Consider the following 11,727-nt stretch of genomic DNA (forward strand, 5'->3'; position numbering starts at 1 on the left):
CTGACTGCTTTCTGTCAATCATGAACAGCCCAGCCGCGTTCACAGCTCCTCCTCCGATCACCAATAATAATAATAGTAGTAATAATAATGATAATAATAATAATGTTTTAAAATCAAATAGAGGACACTGGAGAGGGTGAGGATCAGCGAGTTGAAGAGAGAGAGCCAGGAGAGGAAGAGAAGGGAAGAGCAGAGCCAGTAGAGGAAGAACAGGGAAGAACTGAGTCATGAGAGGAAGAGATAACAGAATCAGGAGATAAAGATAGGGAAATAACAGGTGAAGATCAAGAAACTCCAAGTACAAGTTTGTCCATCCATGATCCGGCAAGCTATAAAAACAAAAGTTCCTACACAGGTGAGGAGAAAAAGAACATTGTTCAGGGTAGATGGAGTAGGGACCAGTATAAATACCCCCAGCGTCAATTTGGGAAAAGGCTTCTGAGACATAGTGCTGAGTGGGAAAAAAAACACCCCTGGCTACGGTACTCTCCATCTGAGGATGCTGCATATTGTTGTGATCGTGCAGTTTTGAAATTGTTAAAATAAACATGTTCACCTACATGTTCATCTCCTTGTTGGGCTTGTGATTTTGACTCGTTTCCAAAATGTATGAAAAGTCACCATATTAGGACGGGTTTTTTTGGCAAATAAGATGTATCGCAATGTTTGACCTCGGTATTTGAAAAATCCTGGTTACGGCCCTGGTTAGCGCTGTCGCCTCACAGCAAGAAGGTCCGGGTTCGAGCCCCGTGGCCGGTGAGGGCCTTTCTGTGTGGAGTTTGCATGTTCTCCCCGTGTCCGCGTGGGTTTCCTCCGGGTGCTCCGGTTTCCCCCACAGTCCAAAGACATGCAGGTTAGGTTAACTGGTGGCTCTAAATTGACCGTAGGTGTGAATGTGAGTGTGAATGGTTGTCTGTGTCTGTGTCAGCCCTGTGATGACCTGGCGACTTGTCCAGGGTGTACCCCGCCTTTCGCCCGTAGTCAGCTGGGATAGGCTCCAGCTTGCCTGCGACCCTGTAGAAGGATAAAGCCGCTAGAGATGATGAGATGAGATGAGATGAGATGAGATGATTGATTGACTGAGTTCTCCACCACCATCTTGAAAACACCAACTGAGGGAATATCTTTTGGAAGAATGGTGTTCATTGTTCTAGAGATGTATAGAAGCTGTAGCACTGAAGCCGTTGTGGTGGCTTGTTGTAGCCCAACGCCTTACAGTGTTGGTTTTCCCTTCAATATTTCAACCGTCAGTATACGATCTGCAATCTTATTAGGCAGTTCAAAAACTTGAATGGATTTGAATGAGTTCAGAAGCAGTTCTAGAGGCTATAGTTGCAAAAGGTGGACAGACAGTTTATTATAGGATATTTACACTTGCTGGCCACTTTATTAGGAATATGATGTTCTTCCAATTCTCAGGTCTCCTGTTCGGGCGAGCCTGTCTCCACTGTAGCCTCCGATTCTCATTCACATCAGACAGGAGTAGAACCTGATGTGGTCTTCTGCTGTTGTATATTACATTACATTGCAGACATTTAGCAGATGCTCTTATCCAAAGTGACGTACAACATACCCAGAGCAGTTGGGGGTTAGCTGCCTTGTTCAAGGCCACTTCAGCCATTCCTATTGGTCCAGGGAATCAAACCGGTGACCTTTTAGTCCCAGAGCTGCTTCTCTGACCATTAGGCCATGGCTTCCTACCGTATGTTATAGCCCATCTGCCTCAAAGTTCAATGTACTGTGTGCGTTTAAGATGCTTTTCCGCTCACCACAGCTGTAAAGGGTGGTTATTTGAGCCTTGCTGTTTGGCTGTTTTCCTTTGACTTGTCTCATCAAAAAGGCATTTCGGCCCACAGATCTGCTACTCGCTGGATGGGTGTGTTTTCTCCACAATTCTGTGTAAATGTTACAGATTGTTGTATGTGTGTGTGTGAGAAAAGCCAAGGAGATCAGCAGTTTCTGGAAAAACTCATTCAAGGCTGTTAGGCACCAAAAACCATGACGCACCATGATCACAGTCCACATTCTGATGTTTTGTGTAAATATGGCCTGAAGATTTTGACCAGTGAAACCCATCCATCCATTATCTGTAACTGCTTATCCTGTTCTACAGGGTCGCAAGCAAACTGGAGCCTATCCCAGCTGACTGTGGGTGAGAGGCGGGGTACACCCTGGACAAGTCACCAGGTCATCACAGAGCTGACACAGAGACAAACAACCATTCACACTCACACCTACGGTCAATTTAGAGCCACCAATTAATCTTTGGACTGTGTGGGAAACTCGCACAGACACGGGGAGAACATGCAAACTCCACACAGAAAGGCCCTCGTCAGCCGCTGGGTTCAAACCCAGGACCTTCTTGCTGTGAGGCGACAGTGCTAACCGCTACACCATCGTGCTGCCCCAAACACATTTAGTAATTTCATGCATACACCAGGACTACAGGTGTTCCTAATAAAGTGTCTTGTGTGTGCATTATTTAAACATCTTGTTACTTGATGATGATAGAAGAACTGTTGAATCCAACATGCTAATAATCTTCTTCGTATAATTGCATTTTTGTCCTATTTATTATACCCATTTGGCTTTTGTACTGTGAACTGTAACATGCCATATTTCCTTTAAGAGAGAAACAGCAACAGGCGTCACGGTGGTGTAGTGGTTAGCGCTGTCGCCTCACAGCAAGAAGGTCCGGGTTCGAGCCCCGTGGCCGGCGAGGGCCTTTCTGTGTGGAGTTTGCATGTTCTCCCCGTGTCCGCGTGGGTTTCCTCCGGGTGCTCCGGTTTCCCCCACAGTCCAAAGACATGCAGGTTAGGTTAACTGGTGACTCTAAATTGAGCGTAGGTGTGAATGCGAGTGTGAATGGTTGTCTGTGTCTATGTGTCAGCCCTGTGATGACCTGGCGACTTGTCCAGGGTGTACCCCGCCTTTCGCCCGTAGTCAGCTGGGATAGGCTCCAGCTTGCCTGCAACCCTGTAGAACAGGATAAAGCGGCTAGAGATGATGAGATGAGATGAGATGAGATGAGATGAGAGAAACAGCAGCAGTTTGTGCATCATAACAGTGGTCTTTGTCCATAAAAGACCATGATCATACTGTATATTCAGCAAAACGATCCCTTATTAAAAACAACACACAGATGTTGGTCCAAGGGGGGGAAAAAGCAGATTTATTTGATAAAGAGATACATACAAAGTAATAAAATCTCTTTGCAAGCCCACATCCACCATTCTTATGTATATTCACGAGTTGTCCGATTGTACCGAAACGCATAAGAAAATCTTCCAGAGAGAGAGAGTCTGTGTATACGCTCGTTTGTGCCTGCTGGCAGCATTCCTTTCCTCTGTGACTCTTTTTTTCTTCATGCAGAGCTCTGAGGCATTAAAGAAAGCCTGGCTGAATGCAGAGTGTGGTTTAGAGACACCAAGTAAAGTTATGACAGGTTGAAACCAACAGCTGTGTCTTCAGGAACCTTAGAAATCAGTGCAGATTCACGGTAAAATCCTGGCTGAGGAGAGGGATGGACTGGTGAGGCTATGACAAGACAAGACACATGGGCTATTATTGATCATGACGGTGTAATGATGCACACTTTATAACCTCTCAGTGGCATAAAGAACAATCCTGCCACTTTACTTAGTCTGGTTTATTTCCAGATTCTTTCCTTTTCTCTCCATTTTTTTTTCCATACAGTTCAGGGCCACGTTTTCCCAAAGCACTGTGAAATTCACATCATTTTAACTGAGAGAGAGAGAGAGATGCTCGTTCTACCATTTGATCAAACCATGATCTCTGTGCTGTGATGGTTGTAGAAACCTCATACAAGGTTCTTGAGCAATTTGTGTTGCTCGTGTTAAATGGCTCATTTTTTTTTTATAGATCAGTAAAAATTGCAAAAAATAATTTATTTTCTTTGCTTCTGCAGAAGTGAATTTTTTTTTTCACTCCCGAGCAGTAACACACCAGGAAATCCATCCTTCATTCTGTCCCTGTTTTAAAGCTCAGATTTTCTCTATTCATACCAAAAAAAAAAAAGAGCATGAGGAACATTTCTGCAGAAACGCTGGCGTTTATTCATCACCTCAGAACAGTAATCTGTCCCCAGTGCTCCACAATGGTCCTTTGAAGCATAGCACATGCAATATTTATTGCATTTCACATAGAAAAGGTTTCCATCATTTTTAAATGATTTTTTTTCTTCATTCTTATTTTCATCACAGACAGACATACACTTAAAAACCCCTGCGTTCACCCTGACGCCTAGACATCACTTATAACTTAGAACATTAAAAACAAATCTGCGCCGTCCACTAATGCAGATGTCCTTACTCAAACATGCCGTGACTGTGAATGTGAAGAAAAGGAGCCATAAAATCGAGAAGGATCAGCATGATTGATTGAGCAGGAGGTGGACAGTCTTAAATTCATTATTATAAATATATAATTATTCTTAAATAAAAATAATTTCTCCTTTACACCTGGTTCTCTCGATGAGGATGGCTCCTCCCATCCTGCTGGCTCTTGACCAATGGTAGTGTCCTGGGGAACGGACCAATCAGCATCCCTTCAGCGTTGCAGCACTGAAAGAGAACGAAAAAAAAAACCAACAGATCAGATCTTCACCCTCAAGGCACATCTTGAAGCATGGCGGCCATTAGAGAAGCCGTGCTGCAGGTTCATTTAACGAAATACACAAATGCTGACTCTCAAGAATGAAAGAATGATCCATTGCTTTAAAAATGATGTGGAAATGACCGGCACGAAAGATACACTTAAGTGAAGTGGGTATGCGATAATGGAGACACAGAATTTACACACAAGTGTTACGAACAGTTAAATTTCGACACAGATACCGGTATGTGTTCTGCTCAGAGTAGTAGGTGTTCAAGTTGGTAACCAACAGTTAAAGGAGGAGAAGAAGGACAAATGATTTGCTGTGTACTGTTTACCACAAAAATAACCATTTCACTGGACTCAGGCAAAGACTGCAAGATGATGACAGACATCCAGAATGATCCTGACAAAAAGATTTACACACACACAGTACTGTGCAAAAGTCTTCGGCACATATAAAGAAATGCTGTCGACCGAAAATGGCTTAAAAATAATGAAATTAAATGTTTCATCTCATCTCATTATCTGTAGCCGCTTTATCCTGTTCTACAGGGTCGCAGGCAAGCTGGAGCCTATCCCAGCTGACTACGGGTGAAAGGCGGGGTACACCCTGGACAAGTCGCCAGGTCATCACAGGGCTGACACATAGACACAGACAACCATTCACACTCACATTCACACCTACGGTCAATTTAGAGTCACCAGTTAACCTAACCTGCATGTCTTTGGACTGTGGGGGAAACCGGAGCACCCGGAGGAAACCCACGCGGACACAGGGAGAACATGCAAACTCCACACAGAAAGGCCCTCGCCAGCCACGGGGCTCGAACCCAGACCTTCTTGCTGTGAGGCGACAGCGCTAACCACTACACCACCATGCCGCCAACCCGTTGCTTTAAATAATAATAATAATAATTATAATAATAATAGTAGTCTGAGGTACAATGAGTGCAGTTTTATGCGGAAATGAGCTGTAGGTTTTACTGAGCATCTTACAGAACCAGCCACAGTTCTTCTGGACACTTTGGCTGTCACACTCGCTTCTTCATTTTGCACCAAAAACCAGCAGCCTTCATTATGTTTTCTTTTTTAATCTGAAAAGTGCTCTCTTATGTAATATGCTGCTCAGATACAAACTTTTTTTCTCCAGTAACGTTTAATTTTGTGCTGGAAAATGAACGCTTGGAACTCTAAAATGTTTTTGTACTGAATTTATATCCTTCTGGGGGAGAATAATCGTACAACATGCATCTTCAGTAGAAAAAAAAAAGCATGAATTTGGTGCACAAGTTTTAATTTATTCTGATTTTTCTCAAACAGGATCAAAATTATGCATAAAGGGTAAAAAAAAATGAATTTACATACAACCACTTAGACTATTAATTCCGCAGTGCTGAAAGTTCCAAAATGTCTTTAGACTTGCGAAGGCCAAGACCGCTTAACTAACAGAGATCTGTTAGTGATCATGATTGTCCACAGCTTGTAGCTTCTCTGAGACAACATAAAAAGGGCTTGTTTGACAGCATTCATTGGATTGACCAACACACAGTACAATGTCAAAGTCCAAGGAGCTCAGTGCAGATCTGAGAAAGAGCTTTACACAACTCAGGAATGTCCATTGGAGACATTTCTAAACTGCAGATTCCAAGATCATCAGTTCAAATGATTGTACATAAGTTACTGGGAGGTGTAGACACTTTGCCATGGTCTGGAAGAAGACCCAAACTGTCACCCTAAGCTAAAAGGAAATTGGATTGGATGGTCAGGAACAACCCTGGAACCATCAAGACACAGGCTTTCCATGAACTGGAAGCTACTGGAACACTGTCTACATTTAAGCGAGTTTTACATCACCATGGACTAAAAGGCTGCCATCCAAGAAAGAAGCCCCTGCACCTTCAATATTGACTAAAGTTTCAGCTGACCACATGGACAAAGAAAAAGCCTGCTGGAGGTCACATGGTCAGACAAGACAAAGACTGAGTTGTTTAGCCACAATCACCAGAGGGAGAGAGGAACACTGTACTAACTGTTAAGCATGGTGGTGGTAGCATCATGCTTTGGGGCTGTTTTACTGCCAGTGGAGCTGGTGCACTGTACAAAGTGGATGGAATAATGAAGAAGGAGGACTACTTCAGAATTAACCTCAAACCATCAACTAGACAGTTCAAACTTGGACACAACTGAGTGTTCCAACAAGACAATGACCCCAAACAGGCCTTTTCAGGCCTTCCTGAAAATATGTGGACTGTGCTTAAACGTCATGTCCGTGCCAGGAAACCAAAAAAAGTAAATGATCTCTGTTAATTCTCCCAAGAAGAGCAGTTAAATATTCAACCAGAATTCTTACAGAAGCTTGCTGATAGCTACCAAAAGCATCTGGTCAAGGTGAAACTTGCAAAGGGACATTTAACCAAATGTGTTTGTTTTTGACCCTGTATGTATAATTATGACTCTGTGCTTATTTCAGAAATCCCAAAATAAATGAAAACCTGTACACCAATTTTTTTTTCTAGTAAAGATGTAATCATTCTGCTATGGAACAGGAAAAGTTCAAAGAAATCACTGAAAGCCCAATATTGCCATGACATTCATGTCCACGATGAATCTAAACTATTGACCACAACTGTATATATGTATGTGTACACACACACACAATAATTTCAGACATATGCTAGGCAGGGCACAACTGTGACTGTCCTTGTGGCGGTCTGGAAAAACCCATCGGATATCGCTGCAGCTAAACTCTAGCAGATGTTATGTTACGTTTTGTCCAAAATTGTGTTTTCTGTCTAACATCCTTTGTCATTTGAAGAAACCAACCATCCAACCAATAAATGGCTGGGTTTTTTTTAACCAAGTATTGGTTAAACTGGCTTTACTTTGTAACTTTTCAATCTGCCTGAAAAGTTCATGCTGAGTAACAAGGCAGGTTGACAAATGCTTGGCCAAGTCTAACTCATCTCATCTCATTATCTCTAGCCGCTTTATCCTGTTCTACAGGGTCGCAGGCAAGCTGGAGCCTATCCCAGCTGACTACGGGCGAAAGGCGGGGTACACCCTGGACAAGTCGCCAGGTCATCACAGGGCCGACACATAGACACAGACAACCATTCACACACATTCACACCTACGGTCAATTTAGAGTCACCAGTTAACCTAACCTGCATGTCTTTGGACTGTGGGGGAAACCGGAGCACCCGGAGGAAACCCACGCGGACACGGGGAGAACATGCAAACTCCGCACAGAAAGGCCCTCGCCGGCCACGGGGCTCGAACCCGGACCTTCTTGCTGTGAGGCGACAGCGCTAACCACTACACCACCGTGCCACCACCCAAGTCTAACTAAAACAGGGTTTACACTTTCATTATTGTTATTTTCGGACTGATTTTGCAAAAATCACATTGTATACAAACTCCTTAGTTGTGACTTGAGCGGTCTGAAGACGTATAACGTGACTGTGCTGACTTAGTGCCAACACAGTTCTGGGAATGTTGTCTAAAAGTCAAAAATAGGTGGATGGCATAAGATTACGCAAAACTCATGGGGCAGCTACAAATGCAGTAGTGGCAATATTAAAACAGGAACGAAACAAAGAGTGGCTTGTTGAATTGTGGCAGCAGATAGACTGGTGTTGTACCAAGAACTTGTTTTTGTTTATGTGAAATAATGTTCTACATGAGCCTGGATCACACTGATTGATGACGTATACAGAACACAGCAAGTTTCTTTAATCACAGGTCTATCGTTAGAGGATATCCGTGTATAATCTGAAACCAAGAACGTCATCGCAGTGTCTGTATTTAGCAATGATTCGATTGGAATCATTAACAAATAATCATGTTATTCAGTGTAAGACCGGCCTAAAGAAGTCTAAAGGTAGCTAGCGAGTGCAACCTTCTTACACAGTGAATGTCAGTCAAGTGTAAGACAGAAGCTTAATGAATTCAGATACAGGAACGGAATCTTTAAATGCAAATTTCAGTCCTCATTTTTGGGAGTAAACACTTCAAAAATGCTCGGATTTTAAATGACATCTCTACTGAGATACACACAAAAGACGAAGTTCAGAAAGGCCTGTAGAACTATATTAGATATATAATTAACAGTTATTCCATGAAATCGAGTCATACACGAGCTGATAGCTGATGAATCGTGTAGTGCCGAGTTAGCTATAAGCCATGTATGACAAGACTGAATGGAATAACTGTTTTATTCTATCCACATTCACTGGATTTTGAGAAACGGAGCATTTTTATTTTTGGCAAATTCAATAAATAACAAGATCAACTGTGAGCTACTGCTCACCTATGCATCCCCCCCACTCTCTCTTATATCAGAATACGAGCAATCGAAGCAATAGGACACTTATGAATGTTGACTTCAGCAAATAATTAACCCTGAAACAAGTAAGTAAAGAGCAGTCTCTCCCCAGGGATTTCAAACAGCATCCTGGTAAACTGTCATTTTGAAATAGCATTTTGCTTCTTGAAATAGCGCCAAAATCCACCCTATATGTTTCGTAAATACATTCAGTCGGTAAACAGGAAGTCAATGTGCGACAGACCTGAAAACGGTATATACGGTATAGAACCCCAAGCTGAAGCTCGGTACCAAATATCAAGCAGTTGTGATTTGTAGTTGCTGAGAAAAGTGTTATGAAAATTTCGTAAATCCACGCTATATATTTCGTAAATACATTTAGTCGGGGGCGGCACGGTGGTGTAGTGGTTAGCGCTGTCGCCTCACAGCAAGAAGGTCCTGGGTTCGAGCCCCGTGGCCGGTGAGGGCCTTTCTGTGCGGAGTTTGCATGTTCTCCCCGTGTCCGCGTGGGTTTCCTCCGGGTGCTCCGGTTTCCCCCACAGTCCAAAGACATGCAGGTTAGGTTAACTGGTGACTCTAAATTGACCGTAGGTGTGAATGTGAGTGTGAATGGTTGTCTGTATCTATGTGTCAGCCCTGTGATGACCTGGCGACTTGTCCAGGGTGTACCCCGCCTTTCGCCCATAGTCAGCTGGGATAGGCTCCAGCTTGCCTGCGACCCTGTAGAAGGATAAAGCGGCTAGAGATAATGAGATGAGATGAGATGAGACATTTAGTCGGTAAACAGGAAGTCGATGTGCGACAGACCTGAAAACGGTATATACGGAATAGAACCCCAAGCTGAAGCTCGATACCAAATATCAAGCAGTTGTGATTTGTAGTTGCTGAGAAAAGTGTTATGAAAATTTCATAAATCCACACTATATATTTCATAAATACGTTGTCGGTAAACAGGAAGTCGATGTGCAACAGACCTGAAAACAGTATATATGGTATAGAACCCCAAGCTGAAGTTTGGTACCAAATATCAAGCAGTTGTGATTTGTAGTTGCTGAGAAAAGTGTTATGAAAATTTCGTAAATACATTCAGTCGCTAAACAGGAAGTTGATGTGCGACAGACCTGAATACGGTATATACGGTATAGAACCCCAAGTTGAAGCTCGGTACCAAATATCAAGCAGTTGTGATTTGTAGTTGCTGAGAAAGGTGTTATGAAAATTTCGTAAATCCACGCTATATATTTTGTAAATACATTTAGTCGGTAAACAGGAAGTCAATGTGCGACAGACCTGGAAACGGCATATACGGTATAGAACCCCAAGCTGAAGCTCAATACCAAATATCAAGCAGTTGTGATTTGTAGTTGCTGAGAAAAGTGTTATGAAAATTTTGTAAATCCACGTTATATATTTCGTAAATACATTTAGTCGGTAAACAGGAAGTCGATGTGCGACAGACCTGAAAACGGTATATACGGAATAGAACCCCAAGCTGAAGCTCGATACCAAATATCAAGCAGTTGTGATTTGTAGTTGCTGAGAAAAGTGTTATGAAAATTTCGTAAATACATTCAGTCGGTAAACAGGAAGTTGATGTGCGACAGACTTGAAAACGGTATATATGGTATAGAACCCCAAGCTGAAGCTCAGTACCAAATATCAAGCAGTTGTGCTTTGTAGTTGCTGAGAAAAGTGTTATGAAAATTTCATAAATCCACACTATATATTTCATAAATACATTGTTGGTAAACAGGAAGTTGATGTGCGACAGACCTGAAAACAGTATATACGGTATAGAACCCCAAGCTGAAGTTTGGTACCAAATATCAAGCAGTTGTGATTTGTAGTTGCTGAGAAAAGTGTTATGAAAATTTCGTAAATACATTCAGTCGGTAAACAGGAAGTTGATGTGCGACAGACCTGAAAACGGTATATACGGTATAGAACCCCAAGCTGAAGTTTGGTACCAAATATCAAGCAGTTGTGATTTGTAGTTGCTGAGAAAAGTGTTATGAAAATTTCGTAAATCCACGCTATATATTTTGTAAATACATTTAGTCGGTAAACAGGAAGTCAATGTGCGACAGACCTGGAAACGGCATATACGGTATAGAACCCCAAGCTGAAGCTCAATACCAAATATCAAGCAGTTGTGATTTGTAGTTGCTGAGAAAAGTGTTATGAAAATTTCGTAAATCCACGCTATATATTTCATAAATACATTGTCGGTAAACAGGAAGTCGATGTGCGACAGACCTGAAAACGGTATATACGGTATAGAACCCCAAGCTGAAGTTTGGTACGAAGTGGCAATGATTTGTGGTTGCTGAGAAAAAGGGTGTTTCAGATGGGTGGAGATACAGACAGACAGACAGACAGACAGAGGCAAACCAGTAAACCCCTCTCCTTCAGAGCGGGAGTATAAAAACTTTCTACAAAACGTCTGACAAAATCATATCTGCTTAGAACAGAAACAAACCAGCGAAATGACAGGAGCAATTTGTGAAAAACGCTATAATAATTCTTGGAAAAAAAAAAAAAGATATGTTCTTACCATCAAATACTTTCATTCCATATTTTGTTGCTTTTTAAAAAATTTTTTTTTTATTTTCATCCTCGGTTGGTTCAGCAACACGCGCCGCCATTTTGTTTTTCTCTACTCACGGTATATGAGCGGATATCCTAGTAGTAGTAGTCGTCAGTCAGAGCGTGCAATTGCTCATATCCAGTGAATGTGGATAGAATAAAAGAAAATCTCTAAATTTCAGTCTAAAACGTTGTCCCAG

The sequence above is a fragment of the Neoarius graeffei genome, chromosome 12 (genome assembly GCF_027579695.1).
Source record: "Neoarius graeffei isolate fNeoGra1 chromosome 12, fNeoGra1.pri, whole genome shotgun sequence".
Classification (NCBI taxonomy): domain Eukaryota; kingdom Metazoa; phylum Chordata; class Actinopteri; order Siluriformes; family Ariidae; genus Neoarius; species Neoarius graeffei.